The sequence below is a fragment of the Rhincodon typus genome, chromosome 35 (assembly GCF_021869965.1).
Source record: "Rhincodon typus isolate 14 chromosome 35, sRhiTyp1.1, whole genome shotgun sequence".
Lineage (NCBI taxonomy): Eukaryota > Metazoa > Chordata > Chondrichthyes > Orectolobiformes > Rhincodontidae > Rhincodon > Rhincodon typus.
This window is the reverse complement of record NC_063366.1, coordinates 16574609-16597299: the sequence shown is the minus strand read 5'-3', so window position 1 is coordinate 16597299 and position 22691 is coordinate 16574609. Positions and strand designations below refer to the sequence as shown.

The 22691-nt window shown below is 41.0% G+C and overlaps 1 protein-coding gene and 1 pseudogene across 1 annotated transcript in view; one reads left to right on the top strand and one right to left on the bottom strand.

Annotated features, from left to right (window-relative positions):
• Window positions 1-22691, top strand: part of syngap1a (synaptic Ras GTPase activating protein 1a) — a 311203-nt gene that overhangs the window by 49963 nt on the left and 238549 nt on the right. The window lies entirely within an intron of this gene.
• LOC109938705 lies at window positions 17656-18447 on the bottom strand (annotated as a pseudogene).

Genomic DNA, 22691 nt, shown 5'->3' with positions numbered 1-22691 from the left:
TTTCAAAAGTTGAGTGGGGAGGCTCTTCGGTAAAGGGACATCTGGCAAGTGGGAGGCTTTCAAAAGCGAGATAACGAGAGTTCAGGACCAGCATGTTCCTGTTAGTGTTAAAAACAAGGCTGTCAGGAGTAGGGAACACTGGATGACTAGAGATATTGAGGCTCTGGTCAAGAAAAAGAAGTAAGCATATGTCAGGTACAGACAAAAGGGATCAAGTGAATCCCTTGAGGAGTATATGGAGTATAAGAATACACTTAAGAGGGAAATCAGGAGGGCAAAAAGGGAACATGAGATAGCTTTGGCAGATAGGGTAAAGGAGAATCGAAAGAGATTCTACAAGTATATTAAGGGCAAAAGAGTAACTAGGGAGAGAGCCTTTTAAAGATCAGCAAGGCCGTCTACGTGTGGAGCCACGGAGATGGGTGAGATCCTAAATGAATATTTCTCATTGGTAGTTACCGTGGAGAAAGACATGGAAGCTAAGGAACTCGGTGAAATAAATAGTAATGTCGAAAAGAGTTCACATTGCAGATGAGGAAATGCTGAAGTTCTTAAAATGCATAAAGGTAGATAAATCCCCAGGACCTGATCAAGTGTATCCCCAGATATTGTGAAAAGCTAGGGAAGAAATTGCTGAGCCTTTAGCAGAGATATTTGTGTCATTTACAGTTACAAGTGAGGGGCTGGAAAGACTGGAGGGTGGCCAATTAACAATTTAAGAAAGGCTGCAAGGAAAGGCCGGGGAACTACAGACCAGTGAGCCTAACATCAGTGATGGGTAGGTTAATGAAAGGGATTCTGAGAGACAGGGTCTACCTGCATTTTGAAAAGCAAGGACTGATGAGGAAAAGTCAACATGGTTTCGTGAAGTTTTTTGAAGAGATGACTAAGAAGGTAGATAAAGGAACAGTGGTAAATATTGTCTATGTGAACTTTAGCAAGGCCTTTGATAAGGTTCCGCATGGTAGACTGGTTAGTAGGGTGAGATCACATGGGATCCAGGGAGAGTTAGCCAACGGGATACAAAACTGACTTGACAGTAGGAGTCAGAGAATGGTGATAGAGGATTATTGTTCAAACTGGACGCCTATGACCAGCGGTGTGCCTCAAAAGTTGGTGATGGGTCCACTGTCGTTTATAATTTATAGAAACAATTTGGATGAGTATATAGGAAGCATGGTTAGTAACTTTGCAGATGACATGAAAATTGATGGTATTGTGGATAATGAAGAAGGTTATCTCTGAGTACAATGGAATCTTGATCAAATGGGCCAGTGAGCCAAGGAATGGCAGATGGAATTTAATTCAGACAAATGCAAGGTGTTGCATTTTGGTAAGACAAATCAGGGCAGGATTTTCACAGTTAATGGCAGGACTCTGGGGAGTGTTGTCGAACAGAGAGACTGAGGGGTACAGGTACCTAATTCCTGGAAATGGTGTCACTGGTAGTCAGGTGGTGAAGAAGGTGTTTAGCTTGCTTACCTTCATCGGTCAGAGCACTGAGTGCAGTAGTTGGGACATCACGTTATGGCTGTATAAGACATTGTTAAGGCCATATTTGGAGTACCGCATGTAATTCTGGTTGCCCTGCTAGAGGAAGGATATTATTAAACTGGAAAAGATGCAAAAAAGATTTACAAGGATGTTACCAAGACTGGAAGGTTTGAGTTATAAGCAGAGGCTGAATAGTCTGGGACTTTTTTCCCTGGAGCCTACCCTGAGGTTTCCTTATAGAGGTTTACAAAATCATGAGGGGCATAAATAAGGTGAATAGGCAATATCTTTCCCCAAGGGTAAGGGAGTCCAGAATTAAAGGGCATAGGTTTAAGGTGAGAGGGGAAAGATTTAAAAGGGACCTGAGGGGCAACTTTTTCACAGAGAGGGTAGTGCATATATGGAATGAGCTGCCAGTGGAAGGAGTCAAGGCATGTACAATTACAACATTTAAAAAGCACACGGATAGGAAAGGTTAAGAGGGATATAGGCCAAATGCAGGAAAATGGAACTAGTTCAACTTAGGAAACCTGATCGGCATGGATGAGTTGGGCCAAAGGACCTGTTTCCATACTGCATGACTCAATGATTGTAAACCAGAGTTATAACTTTCACTCCCACAGAAGTCTAAGCAACCTCCAAAACCATCTTCAAATTTTATCTACAAGCCTCACCATAACACACGTTATGTCCCAGAACTACCACTCCATAGCTGTTACTTTAATAAGAAAGACACAGATCCCCCTTAAATCCAGTGGATTGAAACATCCTGCCAAAAGTCCTTAGTTGTTATGATCCCAGCTATTGTGATTACCAGACAAGTCAGATCCTAGATTGAAACTGGCTTAATACATCATAGTTTTATTTGGTTTGGTTTTAACAAAGTAGTCTTTCACTGAAATATCAACATACAATGCTGCGGATTTTGCTTTATCAATAAAACAGAAGTTTATTGCAAATTTAGTTAAGATTAAATAACATAATCCAACCCATCTACTTTTCTACTTATAACACAATTTCAAAGATTTTAAACACAAAGTAAAAGTGTAATCCCATTAACCTCAAAACATTCCTTTATAAATTGAGAAGATACAAAACAGCTTTTGTACAGTACTGTAAACACATACTTGGTACTGTTGCCAAAACATCATTTGTATGATACTCACACCAGAGTCCATGTACCTAAAGCCTTGGTTATTTGGGATCCCAACTTTAACGTTACAACTGTGATACCTTCCTCCTGGAGCTACCACACACCTGAGCTTTAAGACCATAAGAAATGGGAACAGGATTAGGCCATTTGGCTCCTTGAACCTGCTCCACTATTCAATAGGATTGTGGCTAATCTGACATTCCTCATATTCAGTTTTCCGTCTTTTCCCAGTAAACCTTGATTCCCCTACTGTCTATCTCAGTCTTAAATATACACAAGTACTCTGCCCCCATAGCTGTCTGTGGCAAGGAGTCCCAAAGACTCTTAACCCTCTAAGAGAAAAAAATCCATCTCATTTAAGCCTTAAATTAGCACGTCTTTATTCGGAGGCTGTGCCACCTGGTGCTAGTCTCTCCCATGATGGGAAACATTCAGCATTTACCATGTCTAGCCCCTGAAGAATCCTGTATGCTTCATTGAGGGCACTTCTTATTCTAAACTTCAGTGAATAGAGTCCCAACCTGTTAGCCTTTGCTCATAAGACAATTTGTCCATGTCAGGATCATCCTAGTGATCTTTCCCTGAACTGCCTCCAATGAAATGATATCTTTCCTTGAATAAGGAGACCAAAACTGTTCACAATACTCCAAATGTGGTGTCAGCATTACTTTGTACAGTTGCAGTAAGACTTCCTTACTCTTATACACCAAACCTCTTGAAAGAAAGGCCAACATTTCATTAGCCTTCCAGATTACCTGCTGCGCCTATGAGCTAGCCCACTGTGTTTTGTGCACAAGTGCCTCCAAGTCCCCTTGTGTTTTAACTTTCTGCAGTTTTTCTCCATTTAAATAATATTCTGTATTTTTTCTCCCTTCCAAAATGAACAACTTTGCATTTTGCTATGTTTCGCAATGTTCTGCCTATTTACTTAACATGTCAAAATCTCGCTGTTTTGTATCCATCTCACAACCTGCCTCTATACCTACTTTGTGTCATCTGCAAATTTGGCTACAGTACATTCATTTCCTTCCTTCAAGTCAACAATATATATTGTAAACAGTTGTAATCCTAGCACTGATCCTGTGGAACCCACTGGTCATAGGTCACCAAAGTGAAAAAGAATCCTTTATCCCCACTTGCTGTTTCCTGCCCATGCACCAATTCTGTATCCATACCAATATGCTACCTCCAGTAATGTGGAGATGGTCTGTGTATTGCAGTGACAGATTGTGTGGCATGGACACAACATGGGCTGTATGTTGTGTCGTTGGATTGTGTAAAAAACTGTGTTTTGATAATGGGCTGTAAATTATGATGATGGACTGTGTTTTTGTGACAGATTTTGTGTTGCGATGGTGCCCTCGGTGCTATGAAGATACGCTGATCGTTGTAACGAGGGTCTATGTAATACGATGGTGGATAATATGTTGTGATAATGGACTGTGTTGTGGTGATTGTCCATGCATTGTGTCAGACCATGTGTTACAATGACAGACTGTGTGGTGGGATGACAGACTGTGGGTTGGATGACGGACAATGAGTTTGGATGATGGACTATGGGTTGTGGTGAGGGACTGTGGGTTTAATTGATGGATTGTGACAGTCTGTGTTGTTGTGATGGAATGTGTGCTGTGGTCATGGACTTTGTATTGTGAAGATGGACTGTGAGCTGTGGTGAAAGACTGTTTTGTTATGTCAGATTATGTGTTATTATGATAGAATGTGTGTTGCGATGACGGATTGGGTTTTGTGAACACTGACTGTGCACAATTAGAGATGAACGGTGTGCTGTTAGAGATGGACTGTGTGCAGTTAGAGATGAAAATGTGCTGTGGAGAAGGACTGTGTGTTCATGTGATAAGACTGGGTGTTGTGATGTCGGACCGTGTTTTGTGAAGAACCGTGCGCTGTGATGATGGACTGTGTGTTCTGGTGATGGATTGTGTGTTGTGATGATACCCTGTGCATTGTGTTAATGGTATGTGCATTGTGGTGATGGATTGATGATTGTGCTGACAGACTGTGTATTGTGGTGACAGTCTGTGTGTTCCTATGATGGATCATCTGTTGTGATGATATCTTGTGCGTTGTGTTAATAGTGTGCGTGTTGTGAAGGCAGACAGTGGGTTGCGGTGACAGACTGTGTGTTGTGAAAGCAAACTGTATGTTGGGGATAATGAACTATATGTCACACCGATGGAATACTGTTGTGGAAATGGATTGAGTTTGTAGCCAATAGAGTGTGTGTTGCGACAATGGACTTTACATTGCGATGATTAATGTGTTGTCATGGCAACACTCAGGTTGTGATGATAGAGTGGGTGTGGTGATAGACTGAATTCTTGTGACAGACTGTTGTGATGACGATTTGTGTACTGTGACAGACTCTGTGACAGACTATGCCCTGCTGTTGGACTTTGTCGCATGTGATGGACTATGTTATCTGCGATGGACTGCGTTGTGTGTGACGGATTGTGTGTTGTGGTGATTGACAGCTGCTCCTTCAAGCAATACTAGATCATTTGCAGATAAATTGGTAACATTTTGGGAAGTCAGCTGGCAACATAAAGCTGATTAGTCTGTCGATTAGTGACTAATTGTCAATGATAAAAGCTTGCCAATAACTTTATGTTTGTATAATAAAACAAAGAACTGTGGTTGCTGGAAATCTGAAATAAACAAAAACAGAAATTGCTGGAGAAACTCAGCACATCTGTAAAGAGAAAACAGGGTTAATATTTCAAATCTAGCAGCCGTTCTTCAGAACTCTGAGAGCTCTCGGAAGTATGTGATTGGTTTCCAGGTAGTAAAGAGCTGTAAAAGATAAGGAAAGGGTAGCTGAAGATTAAGAAGGGGAAATGGAATTAGATGAATAGAAATGAGAAAACCAGAATTAAAACTGCAAGAGAAAGCAAATGAATATGAATATCAACTTCAAAAGGATTCAGTAGAAACAGAAGATATCAAATGCTGATGCAGGCTCTGTTGGGGAGAATTTGAATCAAAATTTGAAGTCAAACAGGCAACGTTTAAGTTTGCACAGTCCCTATCAAATTCTGAGGAATAGGATGTGGATGTATTCCTAATGTGCTTTGAGAAAATGGCTAGACAAATGAATTAGGCAAAACAGGACTTGATATTGCTCACACAGAATAAATTAATAGCTAAAGCGCAGAAATGTTATGTTTCACTGGCAGAGGAGACTTCTTAGGATGTGATGCTGTAAAGAAAACTACATTGACTGCATAAAAGTTATGAAGTGCCTGAGACAAATAGGCAAAGATTCTGGAATTTAAGGAAACAGCCGAGACAAAATCCTGGAACTCCTCTCCTAAAAATATTGTTGGTGTACCAACAGCAAATGGACTGCAGTAATTCAAGAAGACAGCTTGCCATCACTTTCTCAAGGACAACTAGGGATGGACAATAAACACTGTCCTAGCCAGTAACACCCACATCTTGAGAATGAAAGAATAAAAGCCCATAGTGAATTCCAGAGGATTAAGCAAAATAATTTTGACAAGACTCTCAACCCTTCATAATAAGAACCCATCTTGAGGGTAAAGTGTTGCAAATGCTAGACAGACAGCAATAATTAGTTAATCAATAAAACTAAATCTGTTTTCGATCACGTTCATAAATTTGGAAGTGTTAAAAAAGAGAATCAAAAGAAGGTGAACAGCCATGGTAAAAAAAAACTGGATAGCTGAGAATGCCTTAAGGCCTCATCCTCAGATCAGAAGAGAAAATGCTGAGGTGGAGGTTAAAAAGATGAGCCAAGATATTACCACTGTGACAAGATGGGCACACATTTATTCAGAATTATGGATATTGAGAAGGAAACCCTTGGGACTTGCTGCAGTTATTACAGGCTTACTGCTGTGAGTGGTCAAGATGTAAATAGGGTTTCTAAGAGATATGAAGGGTTTTTACCTCAAGGGAAGATAACCTCTATTTCTTCAAAGAAAGCATCCAAGTCTATAACTATTCTGGGGGATATTGGGGCTACTGAAACTCTTTTGCTGGAAAAGGATGTAGTTTGAATCCTCCACAGAGTTCAATGAAAGTTAAAGAATTCGTAAATGGGATAAGTGAAAAGTATATCCCAGTTTCACTGTACAAAGTCCAATTGGAGTGTGACTTATCTGGGCTAGTTGTAGTTGGGGTAGTTAAGAAATTCCATGATTGGAAGACTATATAGAAGGAGTTGGCAGTGCCTCACTCCTTTCTAAAATTGATGGATGAAGAAGTACAGGAAAGTTCCATTCACATCACATTAAATAGATAACCGTTTTTCTTACACAAAATAGGTTACAGCAATGTTGAATAAAGCCATTTGTGTAAAGAATATCCCAGCCACATTACTGAAGCCTATGCATCAGGTCATAGCTGAGGCTCATGGTTATATGGTTAATTTCGACACTGTTCTAGGATATAGTGACACATGGGAAAACCTGTTTAAGCAATTACAGTAAGTACAATTAGTGTACTAACAAATTTAGCCAAAAATTAATTTAGAAAAGCTAAAGTATCTTACTTAGAACATATTGTGTGACAAGGATGTTAGCAAGGACAATAAAATTGAGGCTCTGTTGGAATTCCCCATTCCTAAAACTAAACGTGAAATCATGAGGTTTTTTGGAATCTGTGGATTTTACCAGAAATTTGTGTGTAATTTTAGCTGAATAGTTGTGCCTTTAAGAAATCTGTTGCTTAAACAAGCAAAAATGATACAGTCAGTAGAATACCAGGCTGCCTTTGAGAAACTGAAGGCAATCTTAATAAATGAGCCAGTGTCGGTCGCCCCTAACTTTGCCAGACCTTTCAAAAAGGCAATTGACGCTTCTGACATGGGGGCCGGTGTGGTCTTGTTAAAGGATGTTGAGTTAGGAACAGTGAAGCCAGTGGAGTACTTCTCTAAGAAATTAATCCAGTATTAGAAGAAGTACTCTACTGTAGAAAGGGACTTTAGGATTGATGTTAGCTGTTCAGCATTTTGAAGTCTATGTCCAACACTGTAACAAAAACCCCTAACTTACATTGATAATCCACTGGCCTTCATTTGAGAAGCTTAAAACTTAGAATGTTAGATGATTCACATGGTGGATTTTTTCGTAACTATTTAATGTAAAAATTATTCTCATTGCCACAAAATATAATGTAATTGGAGATGCATAGTCCCCAGTGTAAAATTTTTGAATAAATCAAATCTAAATCTGTAAATTGTATAAGCTTGTACAAGAAGAGAGTATTTAGCCTTTTGTGTATAAGCTATCATGTAATGAAATGTATTTTTTGTATTGGCGGGTTTTTTTTCAGAGCAGAGGCGTGAAACGACTGTGTCTTTTTACTTTTCTATATTTTGATTATGTGCTCAAATGAGAAAAGATAAGGATTACCACAGTTTTTGAAGGTAATTGACCTGAAACTCATTGCACACATTATTTATACAGTTGTTGCTTCGAGCTGCAGTAGATGGTTTGCAGATTAGCTGGAGCAAAGGGCTGTGCACAAATGGAGGTTTCAACTAGCAACAAATAAATGATTGGCCTGTGGACTAATGACCAGTTATTGATGACAAAGGCCTTCTGCCTGCCAGCATCTATGTAATTGGTTCCCAGGTAGCTGAAAAGCTAGCAGCAGTGAACACGATAAGGAAAAGCCATCAGAACTCCACAGGTTGTGATGACAGACTGTGGGTTGGGATGAAGGATTGTGTTGTGGTAATGCAGTGTCCATTTTGAGGATGAATGGTGTTCTTTGACGGCAGAGTGTGTGACTTTATGATGGACTGTTTTGCGAGAACCAAATGTACATTGTAGTGATGGAACTGTATTGTGATGGCGGACTGTGTATTGTGATGAGGAATTCTGTGTGTTCTGATGTCAGACAGTATTATGGTGTTGGCCTGTGTGTTGTGACGACGGACTGTGTTATGGTTATAGATTGTGTTGATTGACTGTATGTTCTGATGAGTGACAGTGTTTCTGATGACAAACTGTGTCCTTATCATGGAGTGTGTATTGTGATGATGGACTGTGTGACCGTATAATGGACTGTGTGTTTTGCTGACTGACTGTATTGATGACCAAGTGTGCATTGTGGTGATGGACTGTGTCCTCGCAATAGACAGCAGAGTGGTGATTGACAGTCTGTTGTGGTGAGGGATCGCACTTTGATGGCGGATTATGTCTTGTGATGGCGGACTGTGTTTGTGATGTCAGTATTGTGGTGTTAGTCAATTGTAATGAGGATCTGAGTCTTGAGATGAGTGTCTTTGTCTTGTGATAAGGGACTGTGTGAAGTAATGAGGGACTGTGTTTTATGTAGATCAACTGTTTTGAAATGATGGACTATGCTGTGTTGTTGGACTGCGAGCTCTGATGATTGACTATGTGATATGATGAGAGTTTGTGTTGTGATAGACTGTGTAGCATGATGATGGACTGTGTGGTGGTGATGGACTGTGTGTTTTAATGACAGTGTGTTTTGCTGGTAGATAGTAGTGAAGAACTGTGCTGGTGAAGAACTGTGTTCTCATGATGAATTGTGTGCTGTGATGAGTGACTGTGTGTTTTGTAGGCAGACTGCATGTCCTTGTGATGGACTGTGTGTTGTGATGATGGAATGTGTGTTTAGGCATGGTCTGTATAACATAATGTGGACTGTCTATTGTGATTCACAATGTACTATGATAATTCAGTTTGTTGTAATTGTGGACTGTTTGTTTGATGGTGGAATGTGTGTTGCCATGAACTGTGTTCAAGCCTTACTGTTACCAGAGTAGTCACCAAAGTTAGACATTTTATAAAAGTAAGCAAAATTCCCCAATTTCCCTGTCTTTAGAACCAGTTTTACGAGAAGCACAGACAAGGTTTCTATTGTGGTTGGTTGGCTCGCTGAGCAGGTTCGTTGTTCCGCAGGCATTTCATTACCCTGCTGGATATCATCATCAGTGCAGCCTCCGTTGAAGGGCTGTTGTGTTTTCCCTCAGACCCATAGTTTCCCTGCCAGGCATGCCATCACATAGATTCGCCAAGGAGCTAGAAAGGAGACTAAAGCACCTCGTCAGCAAGTCACCCCACTCAATCCACTCAGCCCAGAAGTTCCTCAATTCCATCAAGGATATAAGGATAGATGACGATGAGACCATGGTATCATTTGATGTTACTGCCCTATTCACATCAATAGACATACCACTAGCAAGAGAAACAATGACAACACTACCAAAACAAGAACAAGACCCTAGTGACACCATCTCCACAGACAACATGCTGAAGCTACTGGACCTATGCCTCACCACCCTCTTCACCTTTAACAGCCAAATATATGAACAGATCAATGGGACACCCATGGGATCACCTATCTCTGGACTAAAAGCTGAAGCGGTGATGCAGAGACTTGAAAGCATGACCCTTCCTCTAATCCAAACAAAACTATGGATACACTACGTGGATGACAACTTTGTCATTATTAAACGGACCAAACTAGAGGAGACACACAAACTAATAAACAACACCCTCACCGGGATCAGATTCACCAGAGAAGAGGAGAAGAACAAACAGCTCCCATTCCTGGACATCATGGTGGAACGCAGGACCAATGCGGAATTCCTAACAAAGGTACATAGGAAAGCCACACAAACTGACCAAGTACTGAATTTCAACAGCAACCACCCTAACACACACAAATGAAGTTGCGTGAGAACATTATTTAAACGGGCAACAACACACTGCAGCAGCACAGAACTTCGCCATAAAGAAGAAAAGTAGCTCTTCCAAGTATTCAAAGACAATGGATACCCGAAAAATTGGGTCAGAAGATGCCTATCACACGTACAACACCTAAAAGATACCACACGCCCCGACACACTCATCATGCTACCTTACATCAGGAACACATCTGAACTGACCACAAGACTCCTAAGACCACTGGGCATCAGAGTAGCACACAAACCCACCCCTATGCCAACTGCTCACCTGGACCAAAGACCCACTACCCACTATGGACAGGACCAATGTCATATACAAGATTCCCTGCGAAGACTGCAACAAACATTACATTGGACAAACATGAAGGAAATTAACTACAAGGGCACACGAACATTAACTGGCAACAAAAAGACACGACCAATACTCACTCATCTCCATCCACATGGATAAGGAAAACCACCAATTCGATTCAGACAACACCAGGATGCTGGGACAGGCAAAGCAGAGACAAGTACGGGAATTCCTAGAAGCCTGGTTCTCCACTAAGAAAGCCATCAATAAACACATAGAGTTAGACCCTGTATACGCTCTATTATGAAGGAAAACCGAAAGTGAGATAATCCAGCTCAATGGACACCAGAGTTCAAATAACAGGTGGGAAAACACAACAGCGTTTCAATGGAGGCTGCACTGATGATGTTACCCAGCAGGGTAATGAAACGTCTGCGAATCAACTAACCAGCTCGGCGATCCAACCAACCACAACTTCCACAACAAATCTACTCTAAAACCTTAAAGTTTTCTATACTTATCAAGAATTACTTTTGTTATAAATAAATAGATTCCAGCTACGAGTACATACCTATGAATCATTAACATGTAACTCTACTTGTGAATTCTCCAAACCTCTTGTACAATGTTCTTACAGAGACATACAGAGAGAGACAGACAAAACACATTGGTGTTATGGGTAGAGGGAAAGATTGTGAAGGGGGTTCAATGGACTCTGTCAATAGGGTTGACTGAAATAATCTTTTTGGCTTGTCAAAACTTCTTGTTCATCTATTTTTCTTCTCCAGTTACTTGCGCTTTCTTCCAGGAGCCATAGAGCAACTGGTTCACAACTACAAAGTTTCTGAATCATCCAAAAGATAAAACTTACAGCAACTAATCAGGGTAATAAACTAGTATTTTTTTGTCACAGAGAAGCACAGCACCTTCTTTCTGGCAGTCCAATGGTTTCTGACCAAACATTCCCACCCTTCAGTTCCCTGAAAGCCAATCACATAACTGTTGTCAGGCAGAAGGCCTTTTGTCATTGAAAACTGGTCACAATTCCATAGATGAATTAGCTACCTCATGCGAGCAGAATCTACATTTGTACCCCAGCTGTAGGCCATCTGCAGTTCTTCCCCAAATGCTTGAACAAACAGCAGTGTAAATAACATTTATAATGAGTATTATTAAAAAGAGCAGAAATCCTTTCCACAATATTTGGTTTTTAAAACAGTCCTTTTCCCATTTCAGTCCACAATCAAAAATACAACAAAATAAAATCAATTACAATCTTCACATGTCTCCACCCTAATGAGGTAGAACACTATTTTCAAAATGCTTTTCACCACAAAATATATAATACGTGCTCAACAATGCACAAGACTTATATCTATTGATCTGTACACTTATACAACCTTATACAATTCTAGCACTCCAAATCATTTAATTTATTCCAATATTTTACACAGGGGACAATGCATTGATCTTTACATTATCCTTTCCAGCAATGTGAATCATTTTTACATGAAATGGTCACAAAGATGGATTCATTTGAATAGTCTTGCATTGAGAGTATTAAACACTTCAATGAAGGCCAATGGATTATGATCAATATAAATTCAGCATTTACTTGTTACTGTGTTGGACATAGACATGAAAGCACTGAAGAGTCAAGAATAATCCCAAAGTATAGTTTTCTATGGTAAAGTACATCTTCTGATACCGTTTTAGAATCTTAGAGAGGTACCCCATGGCCTCTCTATTCCCAACTGATCATACTGTCACAAGACTGCACCTACCTCCACATCGTTGCATCATCTTGCTGTTTTGAATTGTCTGGAAATATCATGTGCAGCCAACAGTGGCTCATTTATTAAGGTTGTCTTCACCTTCTCAAAGGCAGCCTGGTATTCTGCTGACTATACCACATGCAGTTATCTCTTTAACAAATTTGGTAAAGGCACAGCCATTGTGCTGAAATTATGCACAAATTTCCAGTAAAACCCACACATTCCTAAAAATCTCATCATTTCTTGTTTAGTTTTAGGAACAGGGATTCCCATTAAAGTCTTCACCTTCGCTGTCCTTGGCAACACTTCTCCTTGGCCGACGATATGTCCTAGGTAAGTTACTCTTGCTTTTCCAAATTCACTTTTGGCTAAATGTATTTTTAAGCCAGCCAACTGTAACTGCTTAAACAGATCTTTAACTTGTCTCACATGCTCTTATCATGTGTTACTATACACCACAACATCATCTAAATAATGTACACAGTTACTAAACTTCATTACAACTTGATTCATAAACCTTTGGAATTACTTGGGCAATTCTTTAACCCAACTGGCATCAAACAACATTAGGATAGCACATTTCAAACATAGAACATAGAACAGTAAAGCTCAGGAACAGGCCCTTCAGCCCATGATGTTGTGCAAATTAAACTAATCCCTTGTGCCTGCCCTTGGTCCATATTCCTCCATTCTTGCACATTCATGTGCTTATCTGAAAGTCCCTTAAAAGCCACTATTGTGCCTGCCTCGATCACCACCCCTGCCAGCTCATTCCAGCTTCTACCATTCTCTGTGTAAAAAACTTGCCCCTCACATCTCCTTTGAATTTCTCTTATGTCACCTTAAATGAATGCCCCCTAGTTTTAGACATTTCAACTCTGGGAAAAAGGTTCTGACTGTCAACCTCATTTATGCATCTCGTAATTTTATAGACTTCTATCAAGTCTCCCCTCACCCTCAGCCGCTCCAGAAAAAACAACCCAAGTTTTTCTAGGCTCTCCTTATAGCTCATACCCTCTAATCCAGGCAGCATCCTGGTTAATCTCTTCTGCACCCTCTCCAAAGCCTCCACATCCTTCCTTCAATTTGGTGACTAGAATTAAACACTACTCTCCAAGTGTGGTATAACCAAAGTCTTATAAAGCTGCAACATGACTTCCTGACTCTTGTACTCAATTCCCCAACCAATAAAGGCAAGCATGCCATATGCCTTTTTCACCACCCTATCTACTTGTGTGGCCACTTTCAAGGAGCTATGGACTTGAACTTCAAGATCCTTCAGTACATTAATACTGTTCAGGGTCCTGCCATTAACGGTATACTTTTCCTTAACATTTGATCTCCCAAAGTGCAGCACCTCTCACTTACCTGGGTTAAACTCTTTCTGCCATTTCTCTGCCCTTGTCTGCAACTGATCTATATCCTGCTGTATCCTTTTACAACCTTCTACACTATCCACATCTCCACTGATCTTTGTGTTGTCTGCAAACTTACTAACTCAACCATCTACATTTTCATCTCATCTATCTATATAACAAACTGTAGAGATCCCAGCACAGATCCCTGCAAACCATCACTAGTTACAGACCTCCAGCCAGAAAAACACCTTGCCACCACTACCTTCTGCTTTCTATAGGCAAGCCAATGCTGAATCCATGTCACCGTGGATCCCATGCATCTTAATCTTCTGGATAAGCCTACCATGAAGGACCTTGTTGAAAGCCTTACTAAAACCCATGTAGATAACATCCGCAACTCTACGCACATTAAACACCTTTTCACTTCTTTGAAAAATTCAATCAAGTTAGTAAGACATGACCTGCCCTGCACAAAGCCATGTTGACTGTCCTTAATTAGACTATGCTTTTCCAAATGTGTGTAAATCCTATCCCTAAGAATTTTTTCCAATAGTTTTCCAATCACCAATGTGACACTCACCAGTCTATAATTTCCTGGATTATCCTCATTTCCTTCTTGAATGGAGAAACAACATTAGCTACTCGCCAGTCCTCCGGGACCTCGCCAATGGCTAATGGTCAAGGCCCCAGCAATCTCTTCTCTTGCCTCTCTCAATAACCTGTGTAGATACTATCGGGCCCTGGGGACATATCCACTTTTATCTTCGAGAGGCCTAACACCACTTCTTTCTTGATCTCAAAATGGCATAGCATATTAGCATGCTCCACACAAATCTCACTATCCTCCTTATCCTTCTCCTGGGTGAATACTGATGCAAAGTACTCATTTTGGATCTCACCCACATCCTCTGCCTCCAAGCACGAGTTCTCTCTTTTATCCTTGAGTAGTCCTACCTTGTCCCTAGCTATCCTCTTGTTTTTAATGTACGTATAGAATGCCATGGGATTCCCTTTAACCCAACTTGCCAAGATCATTTCCTGACCCCATCTTGCTTTCCTAATTCCCTGCTTTAGTTCTTTCCTGCTTTCTTTATATTTGTCATGGGCCCTGTCCCATTTTAGCTTCCTAAATCTTACATATGCTTTTTTTTTCCTTTTGACTAAATTCACAACCTCCTCGTTATCCAAGGGCCCCTTACCTTGCCATCTTTGTCATTCCTCCTTAACATGCCAGTCCTGAACTTTCACCAACAGGTCTTTAAACAATTCCCACACGTCAAATCTGGACTTGCCTGATGATAGCTCCTCCCAATTAACACTTCCTAGCTCCTGCCTAATACAGATGTAATTTGTCCTTCCCTAATTTAGCACCTTGCCACAAGGTCCTGACTTATCTTTATTCATTGCAGTCTTAAAACTTAAGGAGTTGTGATCGCTGTTTCCAAGATGCTGTCCCACTGAAAGGTCAGTCACCTGGCCAGGCTCATTAGCCAATACAAGGTCCAGTACGGTTCCTCCTCTAGTTGGACTACCCACATCCTGTTTCAAGAAACCCTCTTGGATGCACTTAACAAAGTCTGCACTGTCTAAGCCTCTTGGTCTAAGGGAGTTACACTCAATGTTGGGGAAATTAAAGTCACCCACTATGACAACTGAGTTTTTATCGCATCTTTCCATAATCTGCCTCAATGTCTCGGTGGCAATTGGGAGGAATATAGTATAATACTATCAGAGTGATTGCACCCATCTTATTTTTGAGCTGTACCCATATTGCCTCAGTGGATGAGCCCTCCAGTATATCCTCTGAGTGCAGATGTAACATTTGCCCTGATTCGTAATGCAATTCCTCCATCTCTTTTACGTTCCTCTCTATTTTGTCTAAAACAACGAAACTCTGGAATGTCGAGCAGCCAGTCCTGCCCCTCTTTTAACTAAGACTCTGTAATGGCCACAACAATATATTCCCATGTGCTGATCCAGGCTCTAAGCTCATCTGCCTTATTTATAATACTGTTGCATTGAAATAAACACACTTCAGCCATTAGTACTACTACCTGTCTCTGCCTGTTCTTTCTTTCTGATTTACTGGTCGTAACATGTACCTTCCCCTCAATCCCTCCACTTGCTGATCTGCTGCTCTGGTTCCCTGCTCCCTGTCACTCTAATTTAAATCCTGCAGAGTAGCACCAGCAAACCTTCCTGCAAGGATATTGGTTCCCCTCCAGTTTAGGTGCAACCCATCCCTCTTGTGCAGGTCACCCCTGCCCCAGAAGAGGTGCCAATGATCCAAGAACCTGAAACCCTGCCCCCTGCACCAGCTCCTTAGCTACTCATTCATCTCTCCTATCTTTCTGTTCCTTGCCTCACTAGCGTATGCCGCTGGTAGTAACCCAGAGATTACTATCCTGGAGGTTCTGCTTTTCAGCCTTTATCCAAACTCCCAGTACTCACTCTGCAGGACCTCATCCCTCTTTCTACCTCTGTCATTAGTATCAAGGTGCACAAAACCTCTGGCTGCTCACCCTCCCCATCAAGAATTTTGTGCAACTGCTCAGAGACTTCCTTGACATTAGCACCAGAGAGGCAACATACCATCCTGGAGTCTTGAACGTGCCTACAGAAACATCTGCCCCTAACTAGCGAGTCTCCTACCACTATCATTCGTTTGGATCTTGCCCAATCCTGTTGTACAGCAGAGCCAGCTGCTGTTACATTCCCCTGAGAGACTATACCCCCACAACAGCATATAACATTTGGTGAATCAAAGGTGGATGTTTCTTTGATGTTAATGGAACTTGCCAATACCCCTTAAAAAGAAATGAGACATTGCCAGTACAATCTTCTAACTATGAAATCGGGTATGAATCTGTCTTTGTGACTGTATTTCCTTTCTATAATCTGTACAGAATCTAGTTGATCCATCTGGTTAAGGAGCTAACACTATTGGTGAACATCCAGCTGCTTTGACTAGGTTCAATCAAGTGGCTTTCTAGATGTTCTGAATCTCTATTTCCACTTGCACTTGTTTTTCTGGGCCCAACTGATAAGGATGTTGTTTTTTTGGTCCTAACACTCATACATCCACACCATGTCTCGCTAATGTAGTATATCGAGATATGTCTCTGTGTATTAACTTATACTTCCTCAGTAGTCTTACAAGATCCTCCTCTCTATAAATATGAGAACATATTATGTAAATATCCCAGTATTTCTGTATTAGCTAGTTGAACTCTAAGAGGTTCACTTTGAGAATTGTCTGTCTCCTCCTACTTCTTATTGTCGCTATTATCTTCCACTCATATTGTCATGCTTGTTCTTCCTTACCCTTTTCCCTACAATAATATCTTTTCAACAAGTCTATCTAACATAACCAATTCTTTTTTCTATGATTAGGTGTTGTTGTCAGAGAAATCACTTTACTAACACGCCGAACTACTTTATATGGATCACTGAATTTCTGTTTGAGGTTTACCTTCCAAAGTCAACAGTCCCAGTACTTACCTCCTGTTGAAACATTCTTGTTGCTGAATGTTTATCTGCCCATTTTTTTCATTTTTGCCTGTGACACTTTCAAGTCCTCTTGTGCTCCCTTCCATGTTGGTTTGAGTCTTTTTAGAAATGTGGACATATAATGCAACATTTGATTTAAGAACTTCTCCCTAATCAACTTTAATAGATGTGTATTCTCATAACATTAACATCAATTTAAATGAACCAAACTCATTTTTTTTAAGTAATGTTGGCCTTCTCATTGAATAGTAAGCTGTATGTGTGATCCAATTGGGTTTTTCCTCCCTTAAGTGCTTGGCTGAGCTATGGGATGTGAAGGGGAATTTGTAAGCCTCAGATTTCTCTCCAGTTTCTGTAAGAGCTCATTTAGTGACACCAAAAGCAAGTTTACAAGCTTTCCTAGTTGCAGTGGATGTGGAAGATGATAATGACTGGGCATTTGCTGCGTTCGAAATGCTCGAATATCCATTCAGTATCTTGCCAGTGGCTACTTTGCTTTCTTTGGGTTTCTGGGTCAATAGCCCTGCAATTTCTTGAGTAAGTGCAGATTTTGATACAGATTCTGTTGCCTTCAACTTCTTTGTTTTCTTCAATAGTTTGGCTTTGAATTTTCTTTCCTCCATTTTCCTTTGGAGATCTGCTATTTCTTCTTTACTCCCATTCAGTATAATCACACCATCTTCTTTGAAAGATTTTGTACACTGATGGTAATCTTCAGTCTTTTTCCCTTTCATATAGCACATCCCGACAAGACACTGGCACAGATGTGGAGGTAACAAAATTTCTGTCAACCATTAATTTCCAAACCAACTGCAGGACAGAAAAGCAGCACCATGCAAGTGTTCATACTTGTTACCTTTTGTGTGTGCCTTGTCATTTCTCCAGGCTGGATTGTCAGTCAGATTTAGCTCATTCACATCGTTAAGATTTTTAATGTGTGTTACAGTCTCTATAATGTACTTCTCTGTGTCCAATAAATACTCAATACTCTACCAAGCTCACAAGCGACTATGGGTTTCAACAGAGGTCTCTAACTGCTCGTACAGTAATTCCAGTGTGCAACTTAAAGCAGCCTTTTTGTCAACCTGCTCCACCTTCTTGTTCCCTTTCACCTGCCCATGTTGCTTGGGGGTGGTACCTCCATCACAGATCATAGTGTCCTGGAGATAGTGTGCAATCACCTCATTGTCTCCCTCACCAACCGAACCACTATCCACTAATTTAGGATATACTGTGGGTTTTTGTGAAAGTATGCCTGAGTCATGTTTTTGAGAGTCTGAAGGCATCTTTTCAAAGCTCCCTATGTTTGTGTATGTTACACAATTGACTTAAATTACTGTATACCCAAATCTAATGTCTTCCTGGGTCAGATTGTACCACAATTGGTCGTCCTTATTGAGGAAAAACAATTGAGTTAACTTTTCCATTTCTACCCAAGTTGTAATCATCATTAAAGGAATAGATTCTGGGAATTAGGTTGACATATCATTCATTATAAGGATATAATGATGTACTGCTTTCATCTTCAGTAATAGCCCAACACAATCTACTAACACCCAACTAAATGGTTCTTTAAAAAATAGCGTGGGTATCAAGGGTCTGGTCTAATTACATGTTAAGGTTTTCTTACTGTCTGACGTATATGACATGTTTAAGAGAACTGCACATCTGTATGAAATCTTGGCCATCTACTTATTTATTGATTTTCCAAATTCCCATATACTCTGCCATCGGAGTTTCATATGCTACTCGCAATATCTCCTTAGAATATGTGGCACTACCACTATTTGATAAGCAAACATCCATTCTTTGTTTGCAGATCTGTGAGGAGATCTCTTCTTCCTCATCAGAACTCTGCTTTCAATAAAATAAATACTCCAGAATTCCTTCATCTTCACTGTGAGCTGCCTTTGCTAGCTTATTTACCTCTGGACCATTCGCAACAATCCTTGTTTTGTTTAGAACGGTTCTTTTTCCATTTCACTTCATGATTTGAAAACACAGAAAAATAAACAGGTACATTTTTAACAACCATGTGTTGTGGCAATGGACTGTGTGTTATAACGATTGACTGTATGTTGTGGTAATGAACCGTGTGTTGTTGTGATGGTGAACAGTGTGCTTTGATGATGGACTCTGTATGGTGATGTTGGACTTTGAGTTGTCATTGTGATGATAGAATGTTGAGACTCGGATAATGCAGGGGCAGGAATGGTTGTTGGATGTTCCGGGGTATAGATGTTTCAAAAGAAATAGGGAGGGAGGTAAAGGAGGTGGCGGAGTGACATTGCTAATCAGGGATGGTATCACAGCTGCAGAAAGGGAGGTCGTGGAGGAGGGTTTGTCCACTGAGTCAGTATGGGTGGAAGTCAGAAACAGGAAAGGAGCAGTCACTTTATTAGGATTTTTCTATAGACCCCATAGCAACAGAGACACTGGGGAACAGATTGGGAGACAGATTTTGGAAAGATGCTGAAGTAATAGGGTTGTTGTCATGAGTGACTTCAACTAGACTGGAACTTCCTAAGTGCAAATAGTTTGCATAGAGCAGATTTTGTCAGGTGTGTCCAGGAAGGATTGCTGAGTCAATACGTAGATAAGCCGACTAGAGGGGAGGCCATATTGGATTTGGTGCTTGGCAACGAACCAGGCCAGGTGTCAGATCTCTCAGTGGGAGAGTATTTCGGTGATTGTGATCACAACTCCCTGACCTTTACTATAGTCATGGAGACGGATAGGAGCAGACGGTATGGGAAAGTATTTAATTGTGGGAGGGGGAATTACAATGCTATTAGGCAAGAACTACGGACCTCCAATTGGGATCAGATGTTCTCAGTTAAATGCACGACAGAAACGTGGAGGTTGTTTCGGGAGCAGTTGCTACAAGTACTGGATAAGTTTGTCCCACTGAGGCAAGGAAAGGATGGTAAGGTGAAGGAACCTTGGATGACAAGACATGTGGAACACCTAGTCAAGAGGAAGAAGGAAGCTTACTTAAAGTTGAGGAAACAAGAATTGTACAGGGCTCTAGAAGTCTACAAGGTAGACAGGAAGGAACTGAAGAATGGACTTAGGAGAGCTAGAAGGTGGTATGGGAAAACCTTGGCGGGTAGGATCAAGGAAAACCCCACATAAGCTTATGTGAGCAACAAGAGGATGGCCAGAGTGAGGGTAGGGCCAATCAGGGATAGTGGAGGGAACTTGTACGCAGAGTCAGAGGAGGTAGGGGAGGTCCTTAATGAATACTTTGCTTCAGTATTCACCAGTGAGAGGGACCTTGACGTTTGTGAGGACTTCATGAAACAGGCAGATATACTCGAACAGGTTGATGTTAGGAAGGAGGATGTGTGAGAAATTTTGAAAAACATGAGGATAGATAAGTCCCCTGGGCCAGACGGTATATACCCAAGGTTACTACGGGAAGTGAGGGAAGAGATTGCTGCCCCTTTGGCAATGATCTTTGCGCCCTCACTGTCCACTGGAGTAGTACCAGATGATTGGAGGGTGGCAAATGTCATTCCCTTGTTCAAGAAAGGGAATAGGGATAATCCTGGGAATTACAGACCAGTCAGTCTTACTTCTTGGGTGGGCAAATTATTGGAGAGGATTCTGAGAGATGGTATTGATGATTATTTTGAAAAGCACAGTTTGATTAGAAATAGTCAGCATGGTTTTGTGAGGGGCAGGTTATGCCTCACCAGCCTTATTGAATTCTTTGAGGATTTGACAAAACACGTTGATGAAGGCAGGGCAGTGGATGTGGTGTTGTGTATGGATTTTAGCAAGGCATTTGATAAGGTTCCACATGGTAGGCTCATTCAGAAAGTAAGGAGGCATGGGATTCAGGGAAATTTGGCTGTCTGGATACAAAACTGGCTGTCCAATAGAAGACAGAGAGTGGTAGTAGGTGGAAAGTATTCAGCCTGGAGCTCGGTGACCAGTGGTATTCCGCAGGGATCTGTTCTGGGACGTTTGCTCTTTGTGATCTTTATAAATGACTTGGATGAGGAAGTGGAAGGGTGGGTTAGTAAGTTTGACGATGACACGAAGGTTGGTGGAGTTGTGGACAGCATGGAGGGCTGTTGTAGGCTGCAATGGGACATTGACAGGATGCAGAGCTGAGCAAATAAGTGGCAGATGGAATTCAACCCAGAAAAGTGTGAAGTGATTCTTTTCAGAAAGTTGAATTTGAATGCAGAATATAGGGTTAATAGCAGGATTCTCGGCAGTGCGGAGGAACAGAGGGATCTTGGGGTCCACGTCCATAGATCCCTCAAAGTTGCTACCCAAGTTGATAGGGTTGTAAAGAAGGCGTATGGTGTGTTGGCTTTCATTGGCAGGGGAATTGAGTTTAAGATCCGCGAGGTTATGCTGCAGCTGTATAAACCTCTGGTCAGACCACACTTGGAATATTGTGTCCAGTTCTGGTCACCTCATTATAGGAAAGCTGTGGAAGCTTTAAAGAGGGTGCAAAGGAGATTTACCAGGATGCTGCCTGGGACTGGAGGGCAGGTCTTATGAGGAAAGGTTGAGGGAGCTAGAACTTTTTTCTTAGGAGCGAAAAAGGATAAGAGGTGACTTCATAGTCATGTACAAGATGATGAGAGGCATAGAAAGAGTGGATAGTCAGAGACTTTTTTGCAGGGCCATAATTTTAAGGTGATTGAAGGAAGGTATAGGGGAGATGTCAGAGGTAGGTTCTTTACACAAAGAGTGGTGGGCATGTGGAATGTAATGCCAGCAGTGGTAGTGGAGTCAGATACTTTATAGACTTTTAAGCGACTCTTGGATAGGCACATGGAGGATAGTAAAATGTAGGGTATGCAGGGTAGATTGATCTACCCTGAACGGCACACCATCGTGGGCTGAAGGGCCTGTACTGTTCAATGTTCTATGTAGAATGTGTGTTGTGATGATGGACTGTTTGTGATGATGGATTGTGTGATGTGATAGACTGTGTGTTTTGATAATATACTGGTCTTTGCGTTGACAGATTGTGTATGAAAATGGATTATATATTGTTGTAGTGGGCTTTGTTGTGTCCATATCCTGTATGTTGTCATGTTTGAATGTGTTGTGTTGATGAACTGTGTCTTTGATGATGAAATTTTATGTTCACATGATGAACTGTGAGGTGTAGTGATGGACTGTGTGATATTATGGTCTGTGTGATATTATGGACTGTGTGACATTATGGTCTGTGTGATATTATGGACTGTGTGATATTATGGTCTGTGTGTTATTATGGACTGTGTGATATTATGGACTGTGTGATATTACGGTCTGTGTGATATTACGGACTGTGTGATATTACGGACTGTGTGTTATTACGGACTGTGTGTTATTACGGACTGTGTGATATTACGGTCTGTGTGATATTACGGTCTGTGTGATATTA